We start from the raw sequence: 13369 nt of genomic DNA on the forward strand, positions 1-13369 counted from the left end.
CATAGGTAATACAAGGCTCTGTTGAGTCAACCTGACAGAACCATAAGTAAATATGAACATATATGGGTTGTTTTGAAAGAAAATACTTTTATGGTACTGTAGCACTCTCTAGAGACCAGTGCAAAAGTACTGCAGTATTCTGTTATTTATAATAAGGACATTTATACATTTCAAAACATAATTGAATATATATCACAACAGTACCGACCTCAGTACAACAACAATTACAAGCCACAACTTTTTTCATAAGACATTTTTAAGGTGCATTGCAACACACAGTGAAAGTGCTGTACAAAACTACTTGGCTTGCATCAGGATTTGAAAAAGTGCACATTAGCCAATCAGATGATCCCTTCTCATCGCTATGTACCGAGATTGTACCGTGGTACCGTGGTACTAGCGTGGCCACAGATATAGCTAAAAAAATACCTTATAACTTATTTATTCTACTTTTATGCACTAGTCTACAGACTCATCTACACCCCTTACTATATAATACTGCCAAAGTTCACAAAAATCCAGGTGGCGGTTATCATGTTTTTTGCTTGTTACAGAGTTTTATATAGCGCAAACTTGACCCGAATCGGATATCAGAGCGTTTTACATAGCACCAGTTGCATTACATGAGGACACATTCATTTTTTATTTTTTTTGTTAGGCACGGGCTGATCAAGTGATTTGCCCAGAATCACAGGATGCTCAGCGTCATTGCCGAGACTCGAAAACAGTTCCCCAGATTCGATGTCGACTGCCCTAGCCGTTAGGCCAACTCCTCTCCCCCATCATACTATGCAAAATACAACAGTCTATGGAAAATGCATTGGAATTCAAGCGCATATTGGGACCCCGCTTTTTACTTTGCCCCCCCTTGGTGAAATGCCACAAAACTTCCAGGACTCAGAGAATAAAATGGTGGCAGCAGGTCTGCAACAATTCAGGGACATTTGTCAAACGTGTTTCAAGTTGTAAAGGGACAAATATCATCAAAATCATTATCTCCCGTCCCCCTATTTGTAACTTCAGAGTGGGTACTGCCACAATCTATCTATCTATCTATCTATCTATCTATCTATCTATCTATCTATCTATCTATCTATCTATCTATCTATCTATCTATCCATCCATCCATCCATCCATCCATCCATCCATCCATCCATCCATCCATCCATCCATCCATCCATCCATCCATCCATCCATCCATCCATCCATCCATCCATCCATCCATCCATCCATCCATCCATCCATCTATCTATCTATCTATCTATCTATCTATCTATCTATCTATCTATCTATCTATCTATCTATCTATCTATCTATCTATCACTCTCTCTCTCTCTCTAGCTGGGAAGCTGTATATCTGTCTACCTACTGGGGGTCACCAGTAGGTACTTATAGTTGGGATGTAGTTTCCATAGGAAGAACTAATAACTTGGGCGTTGTTTGACTAATCATCACAACATTTTCAAAACTAGTATGACTCTCACTCCAACTGCTGTCTTGAAAGGCTCATAGTAATCCATCAAGCAGGGGCCGAGAAAAAGTGGGGGGTCCCAAAATGCGTTTTCCCCATGTCAATTCTCATAGAGATTTTAGACACGATTACAGCCCAAACTGCTGAACGGATTTGCACAAAATTGGGCAGAAAGGTAGCTGTTGGTCCAGAAAACGATCTTTTTGTAAATTGGGATAAATCTGTCCATTAGTTTTTGAAATATTAATGAAAATCAAAAATTGTAGATATGGGGACTCGAAGGATACGCGACCCCTCCCAATCTCATGCCCAGATCTGATTGATTGCCAACACTTCAACCCAGGAAGTGTTGGTAGCAATCTTGGGACTAGGAATTTTTTTTTTTTCAAATTAAACAGGGGCAGAGTAGGAATACCCTGACACCCTGGGCCTTTTGGAGGGGTCCCAGAGGAACAAGTTTTTATGGAACAAGTATTTTATTAGGAATAGTTAAGCAATGAAACAGCTTACGTCTACAACCACTGGCCGGCAGTGAATGACATGCACGTAGAAGTACACAGCTTAGTGCCTACAACCCTGAGGCCAACGGCGTGGAACCTAATGAGGAGTTTTAGACCCGTAATAAACAGTGAGAGAGGCAGAGAGGCCAAAATTCAAGCATCAGAAGAAGAAAAAAATGAGGGGGAGCAACAAACTCTACCCTACCCCCCCTCCCGCCACCCCAGTCTCCTCCGCCCCATAGTATATTTAATCTTGGGGTCCGCCGAGACAGGGGGGCCTTGATCAAGCACAGGATGGCCAGTCATACAGCTATTGGCTTATGCAGGCTCTTCATGTTTGTGTGACATTAGGCGCAAGATCTGTAGATATTTGGGGCAAGTCACTTCTCTAAATTCCTTTGCTAGGATTGTGATGAACGGTGCCCATATCTCTGGATAGTCTTCGGTTCTGTTAACATGCGTTCCATAGCTAGCACTACCCACAGTTTCTTTAGCCATGCAGTGAGCTCAGGGATCGTCTCCGCGCCCCAGTGAGGTAACAGAATCAGTCTTGTGATGTTTAGTGCTATAGCTATTTGTCTTCCCCTGAGTGAGCGCATGAGAAAAGTCAGGGGATTGGGGAGGCATAGGAGTGTGTAGGTTGGGAAATGTGGGATAGCTGTGTTGAAGGCCTTATCAATATCATTGAGGATCAATTCGCAAGATCCCACCGTCTTGGGGTAATTCCAAAGGAGGTGGAGAAGGAAGCCAGTCTGTCCACATCCCCGCCAGCAATCGTGTAAGCGAGCCGGTGTTATGTACCAATATGAGGCAACTTTGTAGGCTGCCTTCGTGCCTGGCATGTTTTGTGCTGTGTGGTTTACTCTACAATGTATGTCCTGCCATTCTTTGACAGATAAAGAGAGGGAGAGGATGTAGCCTGATGACTAGAGCGGTCGACTTTGAAGCTGGGGAACCAGGTTTGAGCCTTGGCAGGGATGCTCAACATCCTGTGATTCTGGGCAAATCACTTAATCTCCCCGTGCCCAACAAAAACTAATGTGTCCATCTATAACAAAACTGGTCCTCATGTAAAGCGCTCTGATACCTGATATCTTCGGGTCGCGTTTGCACCATATACAACTTTTTAAAAAGCGCACCCCAGCTCCTCCTCCCATTTCAGTTGCCCTTTGGACTTGGTGGGTTTGGGGGGTCGCTGAGAGGCGGGCATAGATTTCGGAGATGATACGTTTGCCGCCATCTTTAGTTATTAGCCATTTTTCAAAACGGGTAATTGGCGGGATGCTCCTGGCCTCACGTTCAGGAAAGACACTCAACGTGTCACCTTACTGAATGGGAATAGGTCAAATGCTCGCCTCCAGACCTGCTCACGCTAACGCTGAAATACGTTGGATTTTCACCTGCCGGGAAAGTCTGAGTTATCTACTTTTGGCGTCATCAGTGAGGGGAACGTTGTGAGATTGTATCGAATTGCTACTGCGTCCTAGGTCTTTAAAGTGGTGGCCGTCACAGAAGAGGAGTGGAGGCCCCATGCCAAATCTCCCTTCATATGTTTTTACCTGCTGGTGTCTGATCCATAAAGGACCTGTGCTTTTCTGAGAGTGGTCGGTTCTATTCTATTATAAAGACTAGTTGTGAATCCTGAAAGTATCTAGAGGTCAGGGGTAACCCCATACCTTCCTCCATTTAGGTTTAGTGATAAATTGAAAGCTAAGGCACAGCTGCCTGCCGCCCCAGACAAAACGATTGATGGCGCTGTAGGTTCCGTAGAATCGACGGGGCGGAGACAGGGGAATGGTCTGAAACACGTAGAGGATACATGTAGCCAGAATGCACATGAATGTTATCGCGTCCGTGTTGAGCAGATATATGGGGTGGTATGATCCACATTCCTTGGGATCCTTGTGAGGTTTAGGATTACGGAGATGGATGCCTCAAACATAGAATCCGGGAGGCGCCCTGAGTCAAGGAGCAAATGTATTCTTTCCTGCTGAGATAGCTAATAATTTCCATCGGACGTCAAGTTCCAGCACCTCCCAAACCGAGGTGAGGCGGGTCTCCTAGAGATCATTTACGCTGAGGTAGTTTATAATGGTCGTGCAAATCAATTTTACCATCTGTTCAGACAGCAGCATGGCATCCCGCAGGCGCCAACGAGATGAGCGGCAGTGGAGGGCACCGAGGTTCAGTGTTAGTGTGATTGGGGCATGATCAGACAGGGAGCTTCATTTTCATGGTCTGTAAATCCACTCGCAAGGTCTTGAATAGTGACACCAGGAAGGTATTAGTCACCAGTACCTGCCTGTCATTGGGGTCCGATCTGAAAGCACGCCACTGCTTGTCGGTTCTCAGGAGCGGCGCTCCCCTGCTTATCAAACATATCTTTTAGGGAGCGGTCCTTCTGCTCTGTTTCCTGCCATGTTGCTGCGTCGTACAGGGGCTCCGCTGGAGGGGCTGTTCTTGTGCCTGGGCTGACTCCCAGGAACCCTCTCGCTTCAAGTTCCCTATTTGAGTGCCGAGGCCCGGCACATGGCAGTAAGAAACATCTGGATTGGCGGGGAGGGTATAGGTTGCGCAGATCAGGGGTCAGACCTGCGGGGAAAGGCAGGCCCAGCTAGTTTTAAGTCTATTCCTTGCAAGCCCTCATGGTGGGTCAGGGGCCTCCTCTGCCCTGGCCCGAGAGGTCCCACCAGACAGTAGGTGCTATTGAAGTGCCTCGGTGCCCTCTTGCTCAAAATGCAATGCAGTCTCTTGAGTGGAGGGTGCATTGCCTGGGGGACCACGCTTTGCTCCCCCGGGCCCCGCAGAGCCCCCGTGGCGCTTCCACTGGCCGGGCAACTCGTTCATATATACAAGCCGCCTCATCTTTTCATGTGTGCAGCGTCATGGATAAAGCTTCCAGTGTCCGGGCCCAGGCAGCAACTGCACAGTTGGTCTTTGTGGGGTCCAGAAGTGACCGACCTGTACTTTACAGGGGGCCCTCTTAAGTTTAGTTACACCACTGGATTTTCCTAGTTCAAGCTGTCGTCCAGAAGAGAGCCCCTGACTGAGGATCAGGACCACAGCAGATGACCTCCCATTTCTGTGTGAAGGATCAGAGGAGCTTACTGACTCACCAGAGGAAGCGCAGTACACATTGAACCTGAATGTCGACTGTAGTGAATGGGGAATAAACCTCACTGCTAGTGAGAGGGAAGTGGGATTCAGGAACCTGCCCATCAAACAGCAGAGCCCTGACCTTAGGATAAAATATTGAAAAAATAATATTATGATGCAAAAATATTGTGTCAAGAAAATCGGGATATTAAATATATTGTCGTCAGGAATATCAAAGGTAAAAATATCATTTTAAGTGTTATTTTGAATATTGTTTTGAAAAAAATATCAATTTCAAAAATATTGTTTATAATATCATTTGTAAGTGTTTATTAGTATGTCATTTATTGTAGTGAGTTGAATTCTATATGTTTATTAGGTTTTTTGTGTGTTTTGAGTAAGGTAATTTATTAAATATGAAATTGTTTAAAGTTGTGTTTTTAGTTGTATTAATGTATAGCAGCAAGATAATGGTTTTTAAGGGAATAAGGTTCTGGAGATTTTTTTAAAAGTGGTTATTTTTATGTCTATCTAATGCCAATAATTTTAATATATTGCAAATTAATATTTTAAATGTGTTAATGTATTTTGTGACATTAATAATTTTGATAAATGATCAATTACAATATATATTAATTATATCACATGTAAAAAATATTGTATTTTAAATATTAAAATACATATTTAAATTGCTAACTTTTATCAAAATAAAACATAAATCCAATACCATGAAATAGCAATGTTCAATTATATATTTTTTGTGAAAAGTTAAGTAAAATAGTAACGTTTTGGGGGAAAATTATAATGTCTTTGCAAAACAATATTTTTAAAAATGTGAATACGAATTTTCCTAACTTCATAATTCAAAGTTTAGGAACGGTAATAAATAGTTTTAAAAAAAAATTATTACTAGTGATACAAATATTCTTTTGTATGTTAATGCTTAAATAGGAATATTTAGGTTTGTAGTTTTGATTAGATTGTTTGAAAATTACATTTTAGTTTATTACATAGATACCAATTGTGTGTCAGTATGGAGTATTGATTGTGTATATAAAATCGTTAGTCTGTAGCACCTTGAATAAAATGTTTTATAGTGCAGAGGAAATATTACATTTCACCACTTTAGTTCCCAACACCTTCCCCAAATTGGAATAGGTTGGAATGGGAATAGTGAATGCCATCCTTTTAATGTCCAACACTTCACCAAATTGGTTTAGATTGAGATTGGAATAGTAAATGCAGGTGGCTACAGGGCAAGCAACCAGTGCCGCTGCACCAGATGCTTACTTCAAGTGAGGGTGCCTGTTTGCAAGTATATTATGGTTCTAAAAGCACCTGTTGGCGCGTTCCTGGCCTCCAGCAATTTTCAGCCAGTAATAAAAATGCCAAGATAACTCCAGTGATTAATGTTAATCCTTGAGTGAGATCCGAGTTTTGTCTAGTGGAAGTTTTGACTGGTGGAAGTTTTGATTCATCATAAGGTAGCACAGAGGGTTAATATGCCTGCCGCAAAGAACATGTACCATGCAGATCATAATGTAAGTAGGTCAGTGGGTTATTGCTTTTGTCAGAGACTTCCTTTTGTTACTTGGAGTTTATAAGTTAAAATCCTAATGTTGAACAGTGAACTATTAACTTTCATTAAAGAACTGCTTGTAGACTAAAAGGCATAGATGAGAGCGTTATGATTTTTTCCAAGTCTTTAATTTCCCTAATGTTGCAAAAAGGGTTCATTTGGGTAGAGGTCACTTTTTATTGTTATTAAAGAGAACTCCCAACCGTGGTGTTACATTTTAAATTCAGAGTTTGTGCTTTTCCAGACCAAGCACCCATAAACTATACTGCTTACCAGTATGGGTGACAAGTGAATCCTGCGCCTTGTGGTCCTCTGTCTTATGTAGCATTTCCTATATACTGATTTACACACCTATGATTGATTGTCTCTGTGAAATGTGAGTGTGATGTAAAGTGCTCTGACGGACTTAACTTTTACGATTGACGCTATAAAACTAATTTAAATTCATCTGAGAGAGAGTGGTTATGGAGACTTTTCGGGCACTGTCAAAGGGTGATAGTGAGGTAATCTGTGGTGGAAGTTGTCATTAGGGGGATGCCAAAAACAGTGTTGCATTGGACGCCACCAGCGCCAAAGACGGCCAAGAGTAATTGTAACCTCTTTAGTGACCAACACCTTCTCCAACTGGTATAGATTGGGGTGGGAATAGTGAATGTCACCCTTTTAGTGTCCAACTTTGTATAGATTGGAGTGGAAATAGTAAAAGCCACCCATATAGTGTCCAGGATAAAAAGATGATAGACCGAGTGCTGAAACTTTTCACCACTCATCCCCAGTCAAGAGTTCTGGGTTAAATCCATAATTTTTTGGCTCAACATGCCAGCCAGTTTGGACCCAGCCATATGCAAACCAGTTTTGACCCTGCTCCTCGTGGGAGCAATCTATCCCAAACTGCCAGGGCATGTCCTCCCTGGACCAGAAGCAAGCATCCTGGGATCGATTTCAAGGTATCACCCTTCACCAGTCAGGCTAGACGAACCCAGTGGCACAGCGAGCAATATATTTATTTTTAATTTATACATGTGTATAAAAAGATTGTAGTTTATTTTTAATAATTGTTTAACGCAAATAGTGTTTTTTTAGATTTATTAATAATAATATCATTATTTTGGCGATAATATTGTAGTCAATATTGTTTGAATTGAAATACTTGACATAGTATATGTTTATTTAAAGGTGACAACATATTTGTTTCCAATATTTGTGATTTCGATATTTTTGTGTTTCGATATTGTATGTATCAATATTATGTCACTGATCTGGGACTATGTGTTGCTTGTGTATGCTGTATTGCACTTTGTTTTTCGAGCTAAATACTACTTTCATAAAAGCAAATACTTTGACTGAACATTTCTTTTTTGTTTTAATTGAACGCATGTTTAGGTGTGAGTCTTTGTTCATTCCTTTGCATCAACCTCACCCATGAGAAGCCTTGGACTGCTCGACTCCACTACCACTAAGATTTAAGAGCTGTGCTGGTTAACATGGGTTACACTCTGGATGGTGGCTGTGTACGAAAATGTGGGCAGGAGGGTACATTTATTCACACTCTCTGGGATTGCGCAGTGGTCCAGAAATACTGGGAACGGGTGGTACACCGAATGGAGGAAGCACTGGGGCAACAGATCCACTGTAACATTAAGCTAGCATTGTTGAATATCTGGGATCCTACCGATTTGAACTCCAGGGAGCAAATATGGGTCACGTTAGGCCTTATGGTTGCAAAAAGGAATATTGTGCGACTGTGGAGGGCTCCGAACCCACCAAAAATAGTAGATTGGGCCAATGATATGGACTGGTGTATGGTGACAGAAAACTCCATCTATAAAGCCACGGAGTGCCCGAATAGGTGGATGCAAATATGGGGGCAATGGAACGTATATAGGGGGGAGATTTGTGAACCACCGAGAGTCAGAGAAGATACCACAGGGGGGACTTGACATTGCACAATGAATACTGTCAACCATATGTCGGGATGAGTGCACCACGAGGAACCATTTACTGTGTAACTTATACGGCTAAATTGTTTACAGTTGTCTTACCTGTGCATCTTGCCTTTCTTTTCAATAAAAAAAAGAGTTATCAAAAAAAAAGATTCAAGTGCTGAAGGAGTTCTTCTCCCAGTTGAACAGGACTCGTAGTAGGTCGGTCCCTGGGACATCAGCAGCAAAAGGCACCAACCCCGACTAGGTGTAAGACTGTCAAAGTATTGGGAACATACCGATTTTCTACAAAAAAAAATGTAATCAACATCTTGTGAGCCATCAAAGGTCATAGGCCTCCTAAATTGTTTCCCATTAGTCTTAGAAGAATCCATTCCACAAACGTCAATAGCCAGTTATTCAGGCTATAAAAGGTGTGTGAAATTGGATTATTAGTTGTGTGGCCTGCACAAGTAATAGGTCCACAATTGTCCTTACTGAAAACCAAGAACCCCTTTGTAGCGCTAGACTCTCTCAGACGAGTGAGGCAAAGCATTTCAAGGCCTACTCAGCGTATAGGCTGATAAACACCATTCACTGGCACTCAATAAATGATTGTCCAGTCAGTACCTTTTCTCTAGAAATAGCACAAGTACATTTATTACACACTAAATAAAGGAAAATAACTTAAAATATGTACATTAGCAGTTGGAAAACATCGTAGATGATATTGCGCAATCACCTTTGACTCCCTAAAGGGTTCCTTCTAACATACCAAGTGAGTCTATTGGCTTGGTAAAGGTTCAAGAGCAACAAACCACCATTTTGTAGGTAAATGCAATCATTAAAACCATAATCCTGTGTAAATGCACTTATTAATGCTAATAAAACAATAATACTTGTCAACATTGCAAACCAATAAAGCATTTAAAATTAGCAAAGCATCTGTTTGGGTATATTTTATACATTTTGCAGCCATAAAACTGGAATTATCAAAAGCAGCTCCTAGAGGGCTTCAAATTGTAATGACATTGCATTGCAATCACAAACGTGCCTCCTACAGGGAAGTTAAAAATGTGTATTTTCTGTATCCACTTTCAGGCCTTTTAGGCTATTTCAACTGTAACCATCAACAAAACACCTCGAGACCGTAGCACTCCCAGATGTAGAGCAAACGATCCAGCCAGGGGAGTGCTCGGAAATATGCTGGAAATCCTGAGGAGGTTATGCTTTTCGAGTCCCCCCCAACTTAGAGTTGGGACTCATCAAATATATTTTGGGTGGGTACTGTGCTGCTTCTGCAGGTCCCTCGTACTTTCTGCATTTGTTGGTGGTGACACACCATCCTGGGGCTACCACATAGGCAGAAACAGTGCAAAAATAGTCAAGCCCTGCACGGCAAAATGGGGCGCACCTCCATGAGTGCGTGAATATTGTATTAGCGCCTCATCCTCTGAGCTGTTTTCTTTGTTTGATTTTGTTCTGGTGTGCCACGTGGCCTCATGCCACACAGCTCCTTGCTTGTGTGGGGGTGCTCAGTCCCACCCAGGCACCCTGTGCAATTGTTTGGTGGTGGGGCTGCCCAGTGAGCCCAACCCGGTCCACTGGCTTCCCACCCAGGCAGCATTCCTTCATGCTGCCACGGTAGCCAGCAAGGTCTGCCTGCCCTCTGGTGACAGTGGCAGCCACCCGCTACCCCCAGACACAGGGAGTGGGCAGGCTGACCACAACTGGGGGAGCGGTATGGCACTCCCCCAAATCAGTTCTTGGCATGCAGGGGTCGAGGAATGGGTTCCTATCCCCTAGAAAGGAGCATATCCTGGGGATGGCGTCCTCGGGTGAATGGACGAGACAGGGGAAGTGGCCCTCTAGGGAGATAAACATTGAGTATCCCGTGCGCCACGCCCCGGCCCACCCCAGAGGGGGTATTTACTGGACGAGTAAGCGGAGCCCTGTGTGCTCCATGAGAAGAAAGGTCAAAGGTTGCCACACTTAACAATGTCATAACTCGGGCACCGCTTAGCCGATTCGGTCGATCTTGCGTTCATTTGACATCTGGTGGTGAACTCTAGCCACCAGGGTCATTTGCAGCAGGCCTCCTCTCCTCAAAAGTGGTGTAGTCTTCAGGGAGCTTCTTTTCCTGACTCCCTGCACCAGTCTTCCTCCTGGTCTTGGTTCTGGCACAAAAGTCCAGGTCTCAACTTGTCTTGAAGGTGTATAGAAAGGGGACCACCAGTTCTCCATGGGGGCCCAGGAACCAGCAGTGAAGCGCAGAAAAATCACCAGGCAAGAGCGATTCTCCCCCTTGTGCAAGAGTTTTTAAAGGAAAGAGGAAGTCAGGAACCCCTGGCTTGATAACTGTATGAAGGTGGCACTATGTGGGATACATGCAACCAACGTCTGCTTGATTGAAGTGACTTCAAATGCATTTGGTCCTTTGACAATGTGGTCTGGAGTAAGTCAACGATCATGCTATATAACAGATGACCAGTTTTATTTGTGCTGTAGCTTCACGTCATAAAAGAGTGAATGACAATATTGATCTGACAACCCATCAATAGTGTTTCATCATGCCATATCCCTAATGTCTTAAACATGTCTTTCACTACTGCGGTAGTACCTCCTACATAGCAGAACCGATGGCTTCTGCGATGATTCTTTAACCAATAGCTAATACCAATAATGAGAAATTCCGTTTTCAAAACCCCAAGGTTTAATCTGGTGGAATTCATTCCATCTGGAACCTTGAAACAAAGTATCCACAGTTTACCAGCAATCTAGATTGATTCCGATCCATTCTGCTGTCAGCTCATATCTGCCACCTTTCTGGTGAAAGACTTGATTGCTTGCCTTCGCTGCCCATAGGAATCGAACCCTAATGGAGAGCTGATTGCGTTTCGGTGAGTCCGCAGTAGTAACTTGTTTCTGAGGCTTCATGGACAAACTACAATACTTGTTACAAGGGTTACCCAGCAAACTGGCATGACAATGAGGAACACATCAACTTACGTTGGACATTCCTTCGCTTCTTGAGAGTATTGTCTGTGGGTTATGATGCCAGATTGTCATACAGGAACTATAAGGAGACTATTCTAATGACTAATGATGAATGTTTCCTAAACTCATATAGGATTTAATGTAACTTCTTCAATTACCTAGAAGCATTGTTAAGATTGATGCTGAAGTAGCAATTCTAAACACAACAAGATAATGGACGGAGTGGTGAAACTTTTCAACCACTCACCCCCAGTCAACAGATATGGGTTTAATCCATCGTTCTTTTGCTCAGTATGCCACCCAAGTTTGGATCCAGCCATATACAATTCAATCTTGACCCTGCTCTTCATGGGAACAGCCCAGCCTGAACTGCCAGGCCAGGTACGATCTGAAGCGGAAACAAGAATCCTTGGACCAGTTTCGGGGTATCACCCCTCATCAGCCAGGCTAGCTTGAATCTAGTAGCACAGTGAGCCAGGGGACCCAGTATGCTTGATTCCAGTCCAGGGAGGACCTGGCCTGGTAATTCAAGCTGGACTGTTCCCATGAGGAGCAGGGTCATGACTGATTTATACATGGCTGAGTCTAAACTGAAATGCCATGGTGTGCAAAACAAGGATGGGTTAAGGCCTAGATTTCTGTACTGTGGGTGAATGTTTGACATGGTTACAGCATTCTGTCCATCAATTGATCTTTTTGGAATGTAGCAATTCAAGTCATTAATGTAAAAACAAATTTACTTGATCAAAGTACAGAATTGTTCATTTTGTAGGGTAATTAGAACACCATTTTGTTTCACGACCAAGGACCCTCTGGAGAAGATTTGTTTGTGAACGATTTAGACGCCTGGCCAAAAACATAACACATTGAAAGAATGAATTATATATTAAAACGGATCTCTGTCTCATGGCTGGATGCTGTTCTCAGTTGCTGTAATAGGTTTTTCTAAAGTGCATCAAACCAGGTGTTCTTGGGATTACCATCTACTGGCCATGGACTCATTTGGATTTATCTCCTTACTGCCTCTTCATCGACTGTGTATACGTATATTACTGCTTCGTTTACAGCTTTTAAAATCTGTCTATAATATTGGTGCATGAAACTACTTGCTTAAGAAAAGCTGGTCTCTTAAACATTGTCATGCTTTTCTTTCATTTCCATGTTCCTTTTATACTGAGTTGGCTGGGAGTTAATGGAGTTTTGGTGATAAGGTATCCTGGGGATTGTTTGTGTCCTTTAAGGTATAAATTATTTTGACTGTGGTCTGCTAGCAAGGAATGGGTTTTTTTCTCCATTACTTAGGGGCCAATTACGATAGCGGTGAAACCGCCTCAGACAGCCCGTCGGTGGCGGTCTCACCAACATTGTAGACAGGTTTCCCACCCGCCATATTACAATGGCGGGCGGTGTGACGGCACACATCCGACGGGCTCCTTGAGCCACCCGGTGCGGCGGAAGACCTCACAATCCCTACAATAGTGGTGGTGCCTACCAGGCACCTCTATAGGGATTACGCTGTCCCTCCTGGGCAGCCCTTTCATGGCGGTTCGCCCGCCATGTCAAGGCTGGCAGAAAGAGACATTGGGGGCCCTTCCCCCTGGATGTGGGTGTGCCCCCCTTACATATCCCTGCACCAGGTGTCCATCACCGCATTGTGCCTGCCACGTAGTGCAGGGATGTTTTCTGTCTATTGTTTGTACTGCAGCGTGTCCTGCAGCCAGCAGCACCCTCCGCAATACAAAAAATAGACAGTGCGACTGCCTTGGAGGCAGTAGCATTGTAATCACACTGACGGGACCCCTGA

General features: G+C 43.3%; 1 long non-coding RNA gene across 1 annotated transcript in view; it reads right to left on the bottom strand.

The window, feature by feature from the left end:
* The window catches only part of LOC146854121 (uncharacterized), a 169896-nt gene that overhangs the window by 8588 nt on the left and 147939 nt on the right, over positions 1-13369 (bottom strand). The window contains exon 5 of the long non-coding RNA XR_014980736.1: positions 8689-8874. This is a non-coding gene — a long non-coding RNA (uncharacterized LOC146854121). The remainder of the gene's footprint in view (positions 1-8688; positions 8875-13369) is intronic.

Source organism: Triturus cristatus, chromosome 4_1 (genome assembly GCF_964204655.1).
Source record: "Triturus cristatus chromosome 4_1, aTriCri1.1, whole genome shotgun sequence".
Classification (NCBI taxonomy): Eukaryota; Metazoa; Chordata; class Amphibia; order Caudata; family Salamandridae; genus Triturus; species Triturus cristatus.